The 18,280-nt window shown below is 47.5% G+C and overlaps 1 pseudogene; it reads left to right on the top strand.

Moving 5' to 3' along the window:
• LOC136620146 (regulator of microtubule dynamics protein 2-like) overlaps positions 1 to 18,280 on the top strand; it is a 37,724-nt pseudogene that overhangs the window by 6,348 nt on the left and 13,096 nt on the right.

Genomic DNA, 18,280 nt, shown 5'->3' with positions numbered 1-18,280 from the left:
CCAAGCTAGAAGCGGTACAGGATGGTAGTAGAGACTCCATACTAAGCTATTTCACATCTTGTATCCAAGCTAGATGTGGTACAACCGGTTACTAAAACATCCATGCCCGCCCGTATCACGTCTGCTATCCAAGCTATAGGCACTACGACAGTGTACTAGAGGCCACATGTCTGCCTGTATTACATCCTGTGTTCACGCTAGAAGCGGTACAACAGGGTTCTAGAGCCTCCCATCAAGGAGTCAATTTTCCACAATAATGGTCAATGTGTACGGATGGAAATTCCGCAGTGAGATTCCGCGTGCACGCAATTCTATGCAGACAGCTGCAAGTTTGATCGTGAAAAATCTGTGCAGTAACAAATTTGCGGCATGTCCTATTTCTGTGCGAGCGTCACAAAGGCTTGCATAGAAACATCACCGCTGACACGCTCTGCTCTATGCATGGGTGTCTGTGCCATCCGACACATCGCAGAGCAGAGAGAGAAGGCGCCGGACGGGTAAGCGAGAGGTCACTGCAGGGACACTGGTCTCATTCCGCTGTGAGAATCTCGCAGTGTGAATCCGACCCGCCGTGTGCATTCGGCCTTAATTATACTTTTGCTCTGATATTTTAATTACTTTTATCAACATTACAAGGACATATAGGAAGTTCTATTTCATTCAGGCCACTTCTGCCTGGTGTTATATGGTTGTCATCAAAACTACTCTGCCCTCATGAGTCTGCTTTATGTAACTACATGCTGTGTCTCACATTCACTCATCATCACCAAAGCATCTACAGCAAACTTCATGCCTCACATCATCTAAATCTACACAAGCAGCGCCAATCTGCCCCTCTATGGCTAGGCTCACACAAACATGGCGTATATCTGTGAGTGGCCCAGTAGATATCAATGGGCTATTGGCATTATGTGTTGCACACAGGAAAATTGCGTGCGCAATGACAATACGCCCGTGTGAGATCGGCCTAAGTCAAACACACAAGCCTACATCGGGTGAATGTACTCTTTTTTCAGCAATCATCTGCTGAGTTTCCATGGCGACAATTTCACGAAATGCCAAATATTGAATCAAGAAATTCCAAACTTAAGTCCTCTGAAATCCTGGTGCAGTCTGACATATATGATGGAGAAGAAGAACTCCGAGTCGCACAAGCAGAGACAGCGGCTTAACATTAAGGCCATTCTCACACGACCGAGTTTGAATTGTGGAATCCGTGATCGTCACCCGCATGGAAGCTCCGCGGCATTTCGTACACATTGAAACAAATAGAATATTTGCGATGGCATGGAAAAAAAGATTTGAAAAAAATGTGTACTGCGCCTGTCCAACAGGGAGCCGTCCGGACCATCCGCAGTACAGATAAAATTCAGGTACGTGTGGGCGCCGGCCGGGGACAGGGACAGATTCCGGTACGAGCTCGCACATGGGGAATCCGACTGGTCCATGTGAGGCCGGCCTAAGGGTGCGTTCACGTGTGGCGGAAATCCTGTGGTTTTTTTCTTTAACAGAAATTATGCGGTAAAAACAGCAGAAACGTCAATTAATAAAGTGAATGGGATTAACGCAAATCTTGTTTAGGCCAGTGGCAGACGACCGGATTTGAACTGCACAATCCGCGATCGTCACCCGTGCGGACGATCCGTGATATTCCGCATCCACTGAAAGAATAGAATGTTTTCATGTCCGCTCACATGAGCAGCATGTTCTGTTTTTGTGCAGACTCCGCATGGACGGCTTCCATTGTCATTACGGTTTGGTCGCGGTCATTCGTGTCATCGCCTAGCGCTGGAAAAGCAAAGATTTAAAAAACAAAGAGCAAGACCAACGGCGAGCTGCCATGGTCATGCACAATACAAAGCTGACCAGGTATGCAGGGTCCTCAGCCAGGGACAGAGACGGGTTCAGCTGCGGGCTCCTGCAAGCGGAATCCAACCCGTCCATGTGCAGCTGGCCTCATGTGTAGAGTTAAAAAGAAGCTCACATGAGCGAACAATGATTGCGATTTCCACAAGTGGAAATAAATTCGCAGTATCTACTATTTTTGTGCGGACTCCGCACGGACGCCTTCTGTTGTAGTCAATGGAAGCCGTCCGATCCGCAGCATATTCACCGATGTGATTACAGATAGGTCATGGGTACCCGCTTCATCGCCTAGCAACGGCACTGGAAGAGCCAAGATTAAAAAAAGAAAAACAATAAAACTGCACTGTACAGGACCGACAGCGAGCCTCCACAGTCATCCGCAATACAAAACAGACCAGGTATGCAGGGTCCTCAGCCAGGGACAGAGACACATTCTGCTGCGGGCTTCTGCAATCTGAATCCAACCCGTCCGTGTGCAGCCGGCCTCATGCGTAGAGTCAAAAGCTGCAGATCTCCTGCAGGAATGGCAGCCTTCCCGGCTGTTATAATGTGTGGTGGTCCAAAAGGTAAATGGGCCGCATGGGCCGGTCGAGGATAAGTGGTAACAATGGGAGAACATGCTTCTTGTGTGCAGCTCTGAAATAGATGACTACATCATATAATAGTCCTAGACATTACATATCTGTCCGCACATTTCATCTGAACGTAAGAATCCCCATTTAATGATTAACATAACCAGCTGCTGCTAAAGCGCCTTCATGCAACTTTACACCTTATATTGTGGAATCTTATGTCAGCAATCCCCTTCTATATCTGTATGAGTTCTACTACTGGCAGAAGTGATTCAGGTAGTAGAGAGGTGATCAGCAAAACAGGAGAGCCCTTTAAGCCGGTATCACACGAACGAACTTCTGCAAGAGAACTATGTGTACAGCGTGCAGAAATTAGAACCCAATGGGATCGTTTACAAGCGCATAAGTGTACAATGGCCTTGCGCGCAAAAACCCCCCAAAAAAACGCACCATGTGCTATTTTGCTGTGCATTTGCATTAGTAGCCTGGTGCAGAACTCCCATGCTGGGGAGAGTAGGTGCTCGCCTGTCGGATGACAGCCGGGCACTTGCTGTAATAGCGAGAAGTACAGAAAGTTTTGCTTCAGTACGACCGCAGCATGTAGAAGGCTGACAGATATGATCGTGGAGTACCGATGGGTTGCCGCGGCACTCAGAGGCTTTATTATAACGGCTCTGCCAGCTACGGTGACCCATGAGGCTCAGGCTCTGGCTGATCTTCATAGCCATTCTAATACACTGCTACCAACACAGTAGGATAGACAGGCTGGACTAGATGGACAATGTCTTCATTCGGCCTTACATACTATGTTACTATGTTTCCCTGAAAATAAGACAGTGTCTTATAAAATCTTTTGCCTCAAAAGAAGCACAGTGTCTTATTTTTGGGGAGTGTCTTATACTTACCTAGCCGTCGGCATCTGTGTCCCTCGCACTGGTCTCCACGCTGCTGCAGTCATCAGCGCTGACAGAATCCTCTTCTTGTAACAAGGCTTTGAATACCCCGCCTCCGGTAATCGCTTCGTAAATGGATTACCTAATTCCGACCCGCTGATGTGAGTAGAATTATGTAATCCAATGTATTTGATTCATCCGTGTATTACCACGGATCAAACGCGTGCAGAATCTGCAATTTCTCTCCAGTCGTGTGGGGGCGGCCTTAGGTGGATCGCTACCTTTTTATCATGTGACCGGGGACCGCTTAACGAGACCACCGATCACTGCTCCAGGCTCTCGGTGACCTTTGGTAGCCGGGAGCAAGGAGGATCATATCAGGGTTCAAATGCGGAGGCCTCCAGTAAGAAGTTTCATCTCCTCTCACCAATCGCATCGAAGAAGGGAGATTAAACTTCAACTTTCCATGATCGCCCTTATCCAACCGAGGATAAGGATCCCTTTGGGGGACATCGCCGGAGGCCTTAGGGAAATATTTTCACCCCCTTCCTCACGGATTGGTCTGTGACAGGAGGTGAAGCTGTAACTCTTTTACTTTTACATGATCGCCGTTATCCATTGGATAAATTGTTAAAGCACACATAGGCAGGAAGTCACTAAGGGGTTAAGGCGCAAACAGACTTTGTCATTAAGGCCGCTCTCACACAGACAGTTTTTACAGCGTTTAGCGTGGCGTTTGAATAGCCGTCATAAAACACCTCCATTGATCACAATGGAGCTTCTCAGAGGAGCGTTCGAACGCCGCGATCTTCTCACGCTCTATGCTCTATTTTAGTTTGTTTCAGCCCTTTTTAATGCACCTCATCACCGATTGTGAGGATGGAGCGCGTTACACAACGCTGTGGAACATGTTTGAAAATGTTGTACTTAAACACTTTAAAATGCAGCGTTTTAACAGACGCCTGTGTGAAAGCAGCCTTAGGGCTCATGTCCACGGGCGTACACGTAAAACACAGCGGGCCTACCACGGCGTCTTACAAATTACAGCCAATATGCTGCAGAGGGACGGCAGGGGTGGCGTATGCGAATCTCACATCACGGACATGCGCAGTGTGTTTTTTTTACATTTTTATTCCCGCTCTGTTCAGAGTGGGAATGCGTATTGACACACTGGCCTCTCGCAATGTGTGCGTATGGACAGCGTATCATACACAACCCATAAAGAGGGCTGCATATCATGCGCAGAGAAAGAGCATGTCCGCTGACTTTCATTGATCCATTCACCTCGTAGCATGCAACGCACGCTTGATACGCAGTGAAAATACAGTCGTGGACATGAGCCCTGAGGCTGACTTCACACAGCGAGCGTGATGTGTGGCTGTGATTCCGCCTCCATATTGCGCTCCTTACCATGTGATTTTCCCAGGGATGTGAGAGTTCTTATGGGTAAACAGCCTCCATCTCTTCAGGGATGCAGGGATCCTCCTGTGCGGCTGTCACAGAGGATCGCAGAGGTTCTCCCATTGCTTACAATGCAGACAGCGATGCTGCAGCCGCCCCCATTGAGAACAATGCGACTACGATGTGAGAGCACGCAGGTAGATAGAGCATGCTGCAATTTACTTCTCACATTGCATCGCATCGCGGTACCATGCAGGAAAACCTCGCTCATGTGTATGACCCATTCAGAAGAATGGGGTTCATATTTGTGCGTTTTGCAACACACAAATCTTGTGTGATTTTCTCGGCCGCGTGAAGCCGGCCTAAGGGGTTAACTACATTGGTGAGGGCTTATTCCCATGAACGCCTGTAGTGCCCCAGAGTTTTGGGGTCCCCTCCAGCACCTCAGAATACATGTTTTATGTTTGTCATAAATGTGGAATGCATCAGGGTGATGTGTATGGGAGTTTGCAGGCATGAAAGGGTTACTGTCTGGAAAATGTAGTGGCAGTGGTGAGCACGCGGGACGGCGACTCCGCCATTCCGGGATATGTCGTCACATCGTATGGCGCCTGTTGTACAGTTATACTTATGTAGTACATGTGTGATATTCAGTCACTGCTCCTCCGCAGTAATGAGGATATGTCTGTGTACTACACCACCCAGCAGGGAGCTTCATGTGTCCTGATGGGGGGAGTTGTCCTCCTCACTGCTGGGAATAGATGGGGAGAGAGAGAACCTGTGTCATACAGGACGACAACCATTGACCCCTATGGCCGCCTGTCCACGGTCGTTGCGAAATATCGCTAGCAGGGGAGAGAACTGTCAACTCTCCACGGTGAGCCTATTTGATAGATAAGCTAACCGTGTAGAATCGCGGCATGCCGCAATTTACCATCCGCGAGCAGAGAGTTTCTATGATTCTCTGCTCGGGGACATGGGAGGTTGCGCCTTCCATAGCTACACGTGCGCTCACTAGGTTCCTTGTGGCGGATTATCGCCGCGGGGAACGCAGATCACAATCGCCCGTGGACAGGAGCCCTTAAAGGTGAGCTCTCTTTTTTTCTCTTTAGTATTTTTTCTCCACTTTTAAAAATGATCCCCCTTTTTTTATCCGTCCCGTCGCTGTCGGAGGACTGGTGGTTTGCAGGTGTTTTTCAATGATCCTATGTAATGCACTAAAATACTTAAAAAAAACAACTAATGGAGTCAAATGGGGGAAAAAGCGCAATATTGACATGTTCAAGGGGTCAGTCTTTTATGGCGTTCACACTGGCTTCATTCTGCGGGTCGGTACGATTACTACCAGACCGAGTTTATAGAGACTGTTTTAATGTGCTACTTTTAGAAAAATAATTTTTGGAAGAAAATATAATTTCCTGCCGCCTTCTTCAAACAGCCAGAACTTGTTTTATTTCCATTGACATCAGTGTACGACGGCTCGTGTTTTTGCGGGACGTCCTGTACTCTCCGTTTGTACCATTTTGGAGTACATACCACTTTTTCATCGCTTTTCATTACATCTTTTTTTGGAGACTGTGAGACCAAAAAGCTCCATTGTGACGAGTATTTTTTTAATTTTTATTTTTCTGCTGACGTTCACCGTGAGGGGAGAATAATGCGTTACATTCATAGATCTCACTTTTATGGATACAGCGATTCCAAATATGTGCTTGTTGGTTTTAGCAATTTTTTTTTTAACTAGAAATATGGCTTTTTTTTAAACTTTATTTAATGCAACTTTTAAAAACTTTTTTTCATAGCTTCTCCAGTATTATGTAATACCATAGTGATACATTATACCACGATCCTGACTTAATAGGCAATCTGCAATGGCAGCTCTGGGGTTTTCAGAAGTCTTGTGGCTGCCATGGCAACCAAACCGCACCCAAGATCTCATTTCACTGGTGCCGATTGGTACCTCCGATCTCCGATTCGGTAGCAGCATATAAAGGGTTAGCAGCCGCAATCAGCAGGAGTTAAGGAGTCTCCAGCACACAAAATGCCCCCAGAGTAAGTAATGGTGCAAAAACAAATATTGCTCACCTCTCACCTTGCCTCCGAGTCAGCACTGCCGACCCGCTACCCGCTGAGCCAGGAAGTGTCATCGTTCGTATGGTGGTGAGTGTACTGTGCCCGCCTGCGTATCACAAGCGCACGGATACGTACAGGGGGACTCTTTTTTTTTTTTTTTGTTCCAAATTCCCCGCTGTGTTTCAGAGTGGGATGCATATGAAGACGCCACCCAAACGCAATGTATTGTGTATGGACAGCATTTCATACAAATGTATAGGGGTAACGCTGCATACCGGTAGTACATAGGGAAATAGAGCGTGCTGCCATCTATTTCTTGTGCGTATCGATACCCAGTGTCTACACCCACATGTGTAAGGATCAGTGAAAGTCCATTGACTCCATTCACTACGTATCGCGCAGCGTGGACAGTCATGGACATGAGCCCCGTAGACCGATAGTCCGAGTTCTCTGCATGGCTTATTCTTCTGCAAGAATCGCCCATTATTTTCTTTGGGAGCGTAAAAATAAGCACATCACAATCACATGTTCCAGCGCGGCTTGTCCAACACGGCTTCTCTGCAGTATGTGGACGAAATTTTTGCAAATCTCGTCCTCTCTGCTGGATCGGCTCAGATTTAAGATCGCTGGTTTCTGCCCCGTGTGACCCTGGCCTTATGCTGCCGGTCCTTCATGTTACTGAGAATTCTGTCTTCTCCATTAGGATATATTCTGTAATCACAAGACAACGGAAACAAATGCCAACATTACTGGACACATATTGTAAATGTAGGGCTCATCCCCACGAGCGTGACGTATCACGCAGGGAATGAAGTCCGTGAAAGTTCATTGATTGTCATTGAAGCATTCACATTGCATATATATATTGCATGAAATACAGCATGTTCTATTTCACTGCGTATCACGCATGTACAGAACTTTTTTTCTTTGGCTTGTGTATTCAACCATGTTCATACTTGATACATTGTGTATATGCGGCGTTGGATATGCAATGCTGCTACAGAGCGTGTGTGCGTGAGATCCGTATACAGCGACTCTCTGCTGGCATCCATGGCGGGAAAACGCAGGATTCATCTAGCAGTTTCTGCATACGGTTGTGTGAATGAGGCCTTAGGCAATGATTAGGGATGTACTACCATGTTTCCCTGAAAATAAGACCCTGTCTTGTATTAATTTTGCCCCAAAAGAGCCACAGGGTCTTATTTTCGGGGAATGCTTTATTATACTTACCTAGCAGGCGCGGCCCGAGTCCCCCCGCTGGTCTCCACCGTTCCAGCAGGCTTCCGAGTAGTTCTCACCGCCAACAGAACATCGCTTGTTGGTTACGAGGTCTGTAAACCTCATCTACAGCAAGCGATGTTTTGTCGGCGCTGAGAACTGCTAGCAAGCCTGCCTGGGACTGCGGAGACCAGAGGGAGGGACCCGGATGGCGCCTGCTAGCTAAGTATTGCTTTTTTTCATGTATTCTAGCTAGGGCTTATATTTTTGCTGGCAACACACTTCTCTGTTAACCTGACCTATGTCTAAACGCTGCCTACGCTTCTGGCAAAGCAAATGCTGAGGAAGGGGTGCCAAAACACTGAAGCGCGTCTCCTCAGGCTGCCTGTCCACGGGCATTTTTGCATTGCGTTCTCCGTGGCGATAATCCGGCCCCGGGAAAGCGCAGCCCTGTCCACGAGCGGAAAATCACAGCGATTCTCCGCTCGCAGGCAGCAAATGCAGTATGCTGCGCATTGCTGCGATTCTCCGCAGTGAGCCTATCTGTCAGGTAGGCTCACTGCGCAGATCCAACAGCTGGCTCCTGCTCCCCGACGGCGACTCCCTCGGCAGACCTCAGCAACGCTGGTGGACAGGCAGCCTTAAGCCAGTTTCAATAAAGCAGAGTAGTTGAGCTAATCCCCGATCCATTGTGCTTCGCTAAGATAGTCACACCTATACCCAGTTTTTTTTTACTATTGACCAACAGAATCCTTGAAGGATGGCAGGCTACATCAGCTGTGCGGACTGGTCGGCGCCTTTAAGATGCGCTACGCTATTTGCCTAGCGCGGCCTTCCTAAGTTTTGACTCAATTACTCAGTGGCACGCTGACGTGGAATGCGTTAGTTGCTACATTTATAAGTTGATGTCTTGTAGATTTAAAATCCGCCCCGCAGGTCAATTTAAACTGTAGTTTTTTCTCCACATAGCTAAGCTATTTACTTAGTGCGGCCGTGCTGCACAGATAGTGTAGTGCTGAGTCAAGTTGAATTGTGACTCAGTTATTCAGTGGCATGCTGCGCCATTTGCCTGGTGGACTTGTGCCGGACGGTCAGTAGTACCTGTGGACGCATTGTTGGCAATGAGACTAGTGCTGCGCAGTCAACGTTTGCTATATAGCCCTGCGACCTCACACTCTCAAGCCGGTTTCACATGACCTTTTTCCTATTGTGGAATCCGTAGTCGGCGTCCACGCGGAGGATGCACAGCAAATAGCACGCATTGAAAGATACATACGTTCATTTTTTTTTTTTCTTTCACACTCGCGGATACGAATTGAAAAAGTCGCAGAATGTTCTATTTGCTGGGGACTTCCTCCATTGAAGTCAATAGAGGTCATCTGACGTGCAGCCCATCCGCAATGTCTGACGGTGCGGGAAATACAAGTATTTTAAAAAACAAAAATCTGTACTGCGCATGACGGCCTGCGAGCCTCCGCGGTCACCTGCATTACAGATTTTACAGGAACACAGGGTCGCCGGCCAGATTCCGCTGCGGTATCGGGATGTGGGACCTGAAGTGGTCATGTGCAGCCGGCCATACTGAAGACAATGGAGTTGCGGTATAACTCACAAGTAGCTGCGACCCGTATATTGCAAGAAATCCAACCTCGGTGGGGTTTTTGAAATCTGTAGGTTGTGGCAACTAGCGCGACCCCATTGATTTAATTGAAAATGCAACTTCACAGGGCTGCACAGCGATCTTTGGTCACATGACCCATGTCATGGCGAAATACTCCATGGAGTTCCAGCCTTAGAGCTCATGTCCATAACTGTGTTCTCACCGCGGAGACCCGCAGCGTTTTATGCCTACAGCCATGGGTCCTTTGGCCAGATTCACATGAATATATCTGCGCAGCATATCACAGCGGGGGGAAATCATGTGACTGTACGCTGCGATCGCAAAAATTACATTAATATGCACCAATATGCCCGTAAAAGCACATCACTTACAGCGCAAATGTGTTGCACTTAGTCAAGCGTTTTTGGGCATGCGCTCGTATAAAGGGTCCCTGAAACACGCACGCTTATATACGCAATACCTATCACACAAACAAGGAGGCCGTGCTCTGTGCCTGCATCATTTAGGCTGCTGTCACATCTGCGTTGTGGTTCCGTTTTCCTACTCCATTCCAGGAGCAGGAAAGGATTCCCGTGGCTGAACGGGTACGGCTTATGATGAAACCGAACATCCATTCTGTAATCATCATCCTCTGTACAGCGCCGGTGCTCCAAACGGCACATTCGCAGCAGAGGAGAAAATCGGCGGAGAGGTACGCTGGGTCACCGACAGGGCACCGGGTCGAACTCCGCTGTGGGAATCCCGTATGCTGGGTCCGACCCGACCGTGTGCAGACGGCTGGGAGACACTTTGAGTTTCATAATAGACTGTTGCAATGTTATGGGATCATAGTGCAGTAAGTTTATATTATAAGGAGGGCAGCAAGGAGGAAGAAAGTTGTCATATACTTTCTTAGGCCTTGTGTCCACTTGCACGGATACCAATGCTGAATCCCGCAGGGGTATCCGTGCGAGCCCGCGTACATGGAAAGGGAAAGACAGTTTATTACCTCTCCAGGTCCAGAGCAGGTCTCCACTGAGCCGGCCAGATCTTCATTCTTCAGCACGGCGGATGCGTCCGGGGGCGTTGGGCGACACACCCGGCACATGCGCAGTTCTTTCTCTTTTGTTTTTGAATCTCCTGCTTTCCCGCATAACTTTAAAGGCTAATTACAATGAAGCCTCTGTATTTGGCCTTCAGTCATTCACCACCTAATATTCTTCCGCTTTGTTCCACATGTAATCGCTTTACAATATACGTATTTTATGTACATGTCGTAGGCTTCTGTCTGATTGGTTACTGAACAACTCTTTCCATTTGGCAGGCGGACAGATATCAGGGACCTTCAGAGGGGACTTTGGAGCTTCTAAAAAGTGAGATGTTTCCTAGAAGCTGGACTCGTGGTCATTCTGCAACCATCACTTTCTTGATGGCCGCCTTCACTAGCAGAATGCTGTCAGAGACATCTGTACCATAAATCCAGCCGAGGAAGAATGTAGCCTTTTCCGTATTGAACTTCTGTAATTCCCTGCTTGCTGATCGGTCATCACAGAAGGTCTCAGCAGTGTTGGTTCAGCACTTGTTCTGCTGACATCAGTAATATTGTCCCATCCGAGAACAGACATTTGCTTTTGGGATTCCTTACAGGAGCTGCAGGAGTTAGCATTGCCTTGTGCTGGAGAAGATATGGTAAACATGGCTACATTCTCCACTGGCCTGAGACTTGGTCATTTGGTACAGCTAACCAAGTTCAGGACAACCAAGGTGCTGTTATGGTCCTTCCGAAACTAGAAGAACAGATTAAGGATGAGCTCAGAGGCAAGAATGATGGGAAGAAGGTTAGTCTGCAGCACCGAAGTCTTTAAAGAAAGAAAAGTGAGACCACAAAGGCATCGGGTGATTATCCTAGTTCTGAGGATGCACAAAGCGAAGGGGGTAAGTGTGAAATACAGTAAATGCCGTAATATGTAATTTTCTTGCGTTCATGCTATCTTGTGTTCTCAGATTATAGATGTGCTGTCCGCTTCCTACTGCATATAATCCATACAATCTGCACATACAGATTATGGCAGTGCTGGCCAGTTACTACGTAATCCTCAAAACTGCATATACAGATTATGGCAGTGCTGGCCAGTTACTACATAATCCACAAAACTGCATATACAGATTATGGCAGTGCTGGCCATTTACTACATAATCCTCAAAACTGCATATACAGATTATGGCAGTGCTGGCCAGTTACTACGTAATCCACAAAACTGCATATACAGATTATGGCAGTGCTGGCCAGTTACTACATAATCCTCAAAACTGCATATACAGATTATGGCAGCGCTGGCCAGTTACTACATAATCCTCAAAACTGCATATACAGATTATGGCAGCGCTGGCCAGTTACTACGTAATCCTCAAAACTGTAAATACAGATGCAGGCAGGGGGCAATGCAGAATAACAGGCCAACACTGATTGGCTGAGTCTCAGCGAACCAACGCTATGTTTCATCTCTGCATTGCTTAGCGCCACAACAGCGTAAAGCACACCATTCCACCCCTAGTGGTTCCACCCCTTGTAGCCTGTCCTGCCTGACTTCACGATTCCAATTAGAATCAGAATTGTGCTTCACCAAAATGGTGAATTAAAGGGGCTTTCCAGGCGAAAACTATTGGTGACCTTTTCTTAGGACAGATCAATAGTTAATCCGCTTCAGCCCTGCCACTTAGGATCACTGATCGCCAGGACCGTTGCACTGACTTTTTCATCAGGGTCACGATAGGAAGTACCAAAGTCGTCTTCTCTCCTATTGAAATCACTGGGAGTGCTGCCTCCTGTTACACTTCCAGAACTTCTGCCTCCTACATTGGATTCAGAATGATGGGAGTGAAGCCCACTATAACACTTCCTGTGCCGATGGCTATGTCCGGACTGCCATACTTATAGGGGACCGGATGATCAGCTGATCGCCAGGGATCTTGAGCAGCAGGTTCACAGCATTTAATTATAGTGAGGATAGGTCATCAATAGTTTTACCTGGACAACCCATTTAATTAAATTCAAATGTGATTAATCGCCCGGCCCTATCTGTAGATATAGCTTATACAATGAATGTTTTAAGGCTTTTCTTAAAATCCTACTTTATAGATTTCATTTACTATATACCATACAGTTTTCTTTTTTGCTTTCTTTCTGTCTGCCCATGAAAGATATGTCAGAAGAACTCTGTAATACTATATACTACATATCCAAGTGACTTAAAGGGATCCTGTCATCAGGTTCATGCTTGCCGAACCGCAGGTAGCGTGAACCCCGGGAAGCCTGCTGCAGCCGTGAGTGTTTTATACTGAAATGCTAAAACTCACAGCGACAGTATACTTCTTTTATCCGGAAGTGACGTCAGACGCCAGGAGTAGCGGCACGAGACGGAGGCACGAGCGAGCGGGGAGCTGAAGGGGACAGCGGAGCAGCTCAGCAGCCGAAGCAGGTGTGGGGGCAGCGGCAGCCGAAGCAGGTGCGGGGGCAGGAGTGACCAGTGTGACCGGAGCGCAGCAGCCGGCGCCAAGAGGCCACCAGGAGTTCAGCGGAGCAGCTGAGACAGGAGGGCAGAGTGAGCGGCCGCCGGGACAGCGGGTGACGTCACCAGGAGGAGCGGAGGAGCTGAGTATCTACCTCTGTGTGTGTTTGTGAGCTGTGTGTCTTCTGTGTATCTGGTTAGTTGTGTCTTCTGTGTGTGTGTGTGTATGGGGGTCTAAGTGTTTGTGAGGGGGGGGGGAAATTTTGACTGCTTGCGCATAAGTGTCAGTGGGTAAGAGGTTGCGCGAGAGAGGCAGCGGGTGAGGGGTTGCAGCAGCGGGTGAGGGGTTGCGGCAGCGGGTGAGGGGTTGCGGCAGCGGGTGAGGGGTTGCGGCAGCGGGTGAGGGATTGCGGCAGCGGGTCAGCGGTTGCGGCAGCGGGTCAGCGGTTGCGGCAGCGGGACAGCGGTTGCGGCAGCGGGACAGCGGTTGCGGCAGCGGGACAGCGGTTGCGGCAGCGGGTCAGCGGTTGCGGCAGCGGGACAGCGGTTGCGGCAGCGTGTGAGCGGAGTGTGAGCAAGTCTATCTTCACTACTTCCACAAGTAAATTGTAGATCCCCATTAGGATGAGCTCCACGCCTGGCAATGTCATCCAGTGTGCTACTTGTGCAATGTATGCGGTCCTTGATCAGCCGATCGAGGGTGCATACTGTTGCGCAAGATGCATGCACGTTGCAAATTTAGAAGCCCAAATTCTGGATCTAAATGGGCAACTGGCAACACTGAGAGCCATTGACATCATGGAAAGGAGTTTGGTGCTCACTGAGCAGGCACTCGCTGGGGTAGAGGCGGGGGCGGATGGTAGTACGGAAGAGCAGGGGGAGCAGGCAGTCAGCTGGGTGACAGAAAGAAGGAGGGATAGAGGGAAGAGAACCAGGGAGGCTAGTCCTGAACTGGCACAACCCAACAAGTTTGCACGATTGGCAGATGAGGGGGATGCCATTACAGAGCCAGCACCGCTGCAGCACGACACGCCCTCTGAACGCCAGGGGGATGACTGCTCCAGTGAGACGGGGACGGGGAGCGCAGGGCAGGCTAGACAGGTTCTAGTGGTGGGGGACTCAATTATTAGGGGGACAGAGAGGGCAATCTGCCATAAAGACCGGGATCGTCGAACGGTGTGTTGTCTTCCTGGCGCTCGAGTTCGACACATCGCGGATCGGATTGACAGATTACTGGGAGGGGCTGGTGAGGATCCAGCAGTCATGGTGCACGTTGGCACCAATGAACAAGTTAGAGGTCAATGGAGGGCCCTCAAAAATGATTTCAGGGACTTAGGGTCCAAGCTCAGGGCGCGGACCTCCAGGGTAGTTTTCTCGGAAATACTACCTGTACCTAAAGCCACACTAGAAAGGCAGCAGGACCTTAGGGAGGTAAACAAGTGGCTCCGGAGTTGGTGCAAGAAGGAGGGATTTGGGTTCCTGGATAACTGGGCTGACTTTGCGGTCGGCTACAGGCTCTACCGTAGGGACGGGCTGCATCTAAATGGGGAGGGTGCAGCTGTGCTGGGGGAAAAGATGGCTAGAAGGCTGGAGGAGTGTTTAAACTAGGGACTGGGGGGGAGGGTAAAATGAGAAATAGTGGGGTAGCCAGTGTAATTAGCGATCTGGGTCCAAGCAAAGGGAATGGGGGACGAGCAGGGGGTGGGGTTAGTACAGTTAGAACTGATAGATCAGCCATAAGTACGAATAGCAACAAAACAAATTTAAAAAACAAAAAAAATGAAATAAATTGTATGATCACGAATGCACGAAGTCTGATCGGTAAAGTGGGCGAGCTTGAAGCAAGAATGACTGATGAAAGTTATGATATGGTCGGAATTACTGAAACATGGCTTGATGATAAGTGCGATTGGGCGGTGAATTTGCAGGGGTACAATCTCTTCAGAAGAGACCGAAGGAACCAGAAAGGGGGAGGGGTATGTCTGTACGTCAAATCGAACTTGAAGCCGAGGCTACGGGAGGATATAGGGGTAGGAGACGAACAGGTGGAATCTCTGTGGGTAGAAATACAGGGAGGAAAAAATAACAAAATCCTGATAGGGGTCTTCTATCGACCACCAAAAGCAACAGAAGAAACTGAAGACTTACTACTAAGGCAGATAGAAGAGGTGTCAAAACGAAACAAAGTAATTATCATGGGGGACTTTAATTACCCAGATATAACATGGGAGAACGAAACCTGCAAATCTCACAGGGGTGATAAGTTCTTGAGAGTAATTAAAGACAATTACCTGAACCAACTTGTGCAGGAACCAACAAGAGGGAGAGCCATTCTGGACCTAGTGCTAACTAACAAACCGGAACGTATAAAGGGGGTGCAGGTTGAGGGGCACCTGGGGAACAGTGACCACAATATAATCAACTTCCAGCTGTCAATCAATAGAAAGCCTTATCAGGGAGTGACAAAGAAACTAAACTTTAGTAAAGCAAAATTTGATGAGCTTAGAACTACTATCGGTAACATTAATTGGGACAACATCCTCAAAAATATCAGTACGGAGGAAAAATGGGAAAAGTTCAAAAGGATCCTAATCGCCTCATGTGAGCAGTTCATTCCCTTTAAAAATAAAAGAAACTCAGCTAAAAGGAAACCAATGTGGCTCGACAAGACGGTACGAGGGGCAATAAACGAAAAGAAGAAAGCGTTCAAACTACTAAAGCAACAAGGCAGCGAAGAAGCGCTAAAATCATACAGGGAAAAAAACAAAATATGCAAAGATACGATTAAAACTGCCAAGGAGGAAGCAGAAAGACGGATCGCAAAAGAGAGCAGAAACAACCCGAAGCTATTTTTCAACTACATAAACAGCAAAAGGATTTGCAGGGAGAGCGCTGGCCCTTTAAAAAACAATGCAGGAGAAATCATTGATGATGACGAAGGGAAAGCAAATCTAATAAACAGTTTCTTCTCAAGTGTGTTCACCAAAGAAAAGGAAATGCCACACGAGATGCAGGGGAATAAAACGAACCCCTCACAAAATATCTCATACCTAACGCAGGAGGTGGTGCGGAAGCGTCTAAAGAAAACTAAAATTGATAAATCACCGGGCCCAGATGGATTACACCCAAGGATACTAAAGGAACTAAGTGACGAGATAGCTAGGCCGCTATACCTAATATTTCTAGACACTATCAAGACCGGTGTAGTACCATTGGATTGGCGCATTGCCAACGTGGTTCCAATTTACAAAAAAGGGAGCAAAAGTGAGCCTGGTAACTACAGGCCAGTAAGTCTCACTTCAGTAACGGGAAAAATTTTCGAGGGGATTCTGAGAGACGCCATCGATGAGTACCTCAAGGAGATTAAGGGAATAACTCCTCACCAGCATGGATTCATGAAGGGTCGCTCATGTTAGACAAATCTGATCAGTTTCTACGATGAAGTAAGCTCTAAGCTGGACCAGGGAGAATCTATTGATCTTGTATATCTGGACTTCTCTAAAGCCTTTGACACCGTGCCACATAATAGGCTAATATACAAAATGAGGCAGCTCGGACTGGGCGAAAACGTGTGTAAGTGGGTAAAAAATTGGCTCAACGATAGAAAGCAGAGGGTGGTAATAAATGGTTCGTACTCTGATTGGACCACAGTCGCTAGCGGGGTGCCACAGGGTTCAGTATTAGGCCCCACTCTGTTCAACATATTTATCAATGACCTGATAGAGGGGCTGCACAGCAAAATATCAATATTTGCAGATGACACAAAATTATACAATATAATTAATGCAACGGAGGACAATGTGCGGCTACAAACGGACCTGGATAAGCTGGGGGCTTGGGCAGAAAAATGGCAAATGAAGTTCAATGTTGAAAAATGTAAGACTATGCACATGGGCAAGAGGAACAGATGTCACAAATATTCACTTAATGGGGTACCACTAGGGAAAAGTGATATGGAAAAGGATCTGGGGGTATTAGTGGATAATAGACTAAACTGGAGTAACCAATGCCAGTCAGCCGCTGCAAAGGCAAATAAAGTCTTGGGGTGCATCAAAAGAGGTATAGGGGCGAAGGACGAGAACATTATCCTTCCATTATATAAGGCACTTGTCAGACCTCACATGGAATACTGCGTACAATTCTGGACACCGGTGCTCAGGAAAGATGTCACAGTGCTTGAGGGGGTTCAAAGAAGAGCGACTAAACTAATACATGGAATGACGGGACTGGAATACCCAGAGAGGCTATCCAAATTGGGACTATTTACTCTAGAAAAAAGAAGGTTAAGAGGCGACCAAATAACCATGTATAAGTACATGAGGGGACAACACATGGATCTCTCCCGCGATCTGTTTACACCCAGGACCACGACGGTAACAAGAGGACATCCGCTACGATTAGAGGAAAGTAGGTTTCATCACCAACACAGAAAGGGGTTCTTTACTGTAAGAGCAGTTAGACTGTGGAACTCTCTACCGGAGGAAGTGGTGATGGCAAAATCCATAGAGGAGTTTAAAAGGGGACTTGATGTCTTTCTGGAGAAGGATATTACAGGATATAAATTTTAGGTTAAGTGTCAATCCTGGTATATAGGCAGGTAGGAACTATTAGGGGTTGATCCAGGGAACAGTCTGATTGCCATTAGGGAGTCGGGAAGGAATTTTTTCCCCAAAAGGGCTAATTGACTTCTGGCCTTGGGGTTTTTTGCCTTCCTCTGGATCAACACAGTAGGATAGACAGGCTGGACTAGATGGACATGGTCTTCATTCGGCCTTACATACTATGTTACTATGTTACTATGTATTAAGCCCAAATCACCGAAAAATAATCTAAAAACTAACCTTTATTAAATATTTGTTTAACAGAATGAATGGACAGACTCCAAGATGTAGCTGTAAGGGGAGACCCTGGTCTATGGCTGGCCACCAAAGGGTTACACACCTTACAACCTATTCACCTATAGCTGTATAGGGCCGGAGAACCTACAAATCCATGGATGATGCATCGGTATAATATTGTAGCTCCGCGGCGCTGTACCAGGGATGCCAGGGAATAGGAAGGCACTTGGTGTATAAATCTAAGAGCCTTTTGTTTTGTTGGTCCTCCGAGGGGATTGTCTGTATACTCTGCCTGGATTATTGTAGTATA

The sequence above is a fragment of the Eleutherodactylus coqui genome, chromosome 3 (genome assembly GCF_035609145.1).
Source record: "Eleutherodactylus coqui strain aEleCoq1 chromosome 3, aEleCoq1.hap1, whole genome shotgun sequence".
Lineage (NCBI taxonomy): Eukaryota > Metazoa > Chordata > Amphibia > Anura > Eleutherodactylidae > Eleutherodactylus > Eleutherodactylus coqui.
The sequence above is the reverse complement of the archived record's forward strand: the minus strand, read 5'-3'. Positions and strand labels throughout refer to the sequence as shown.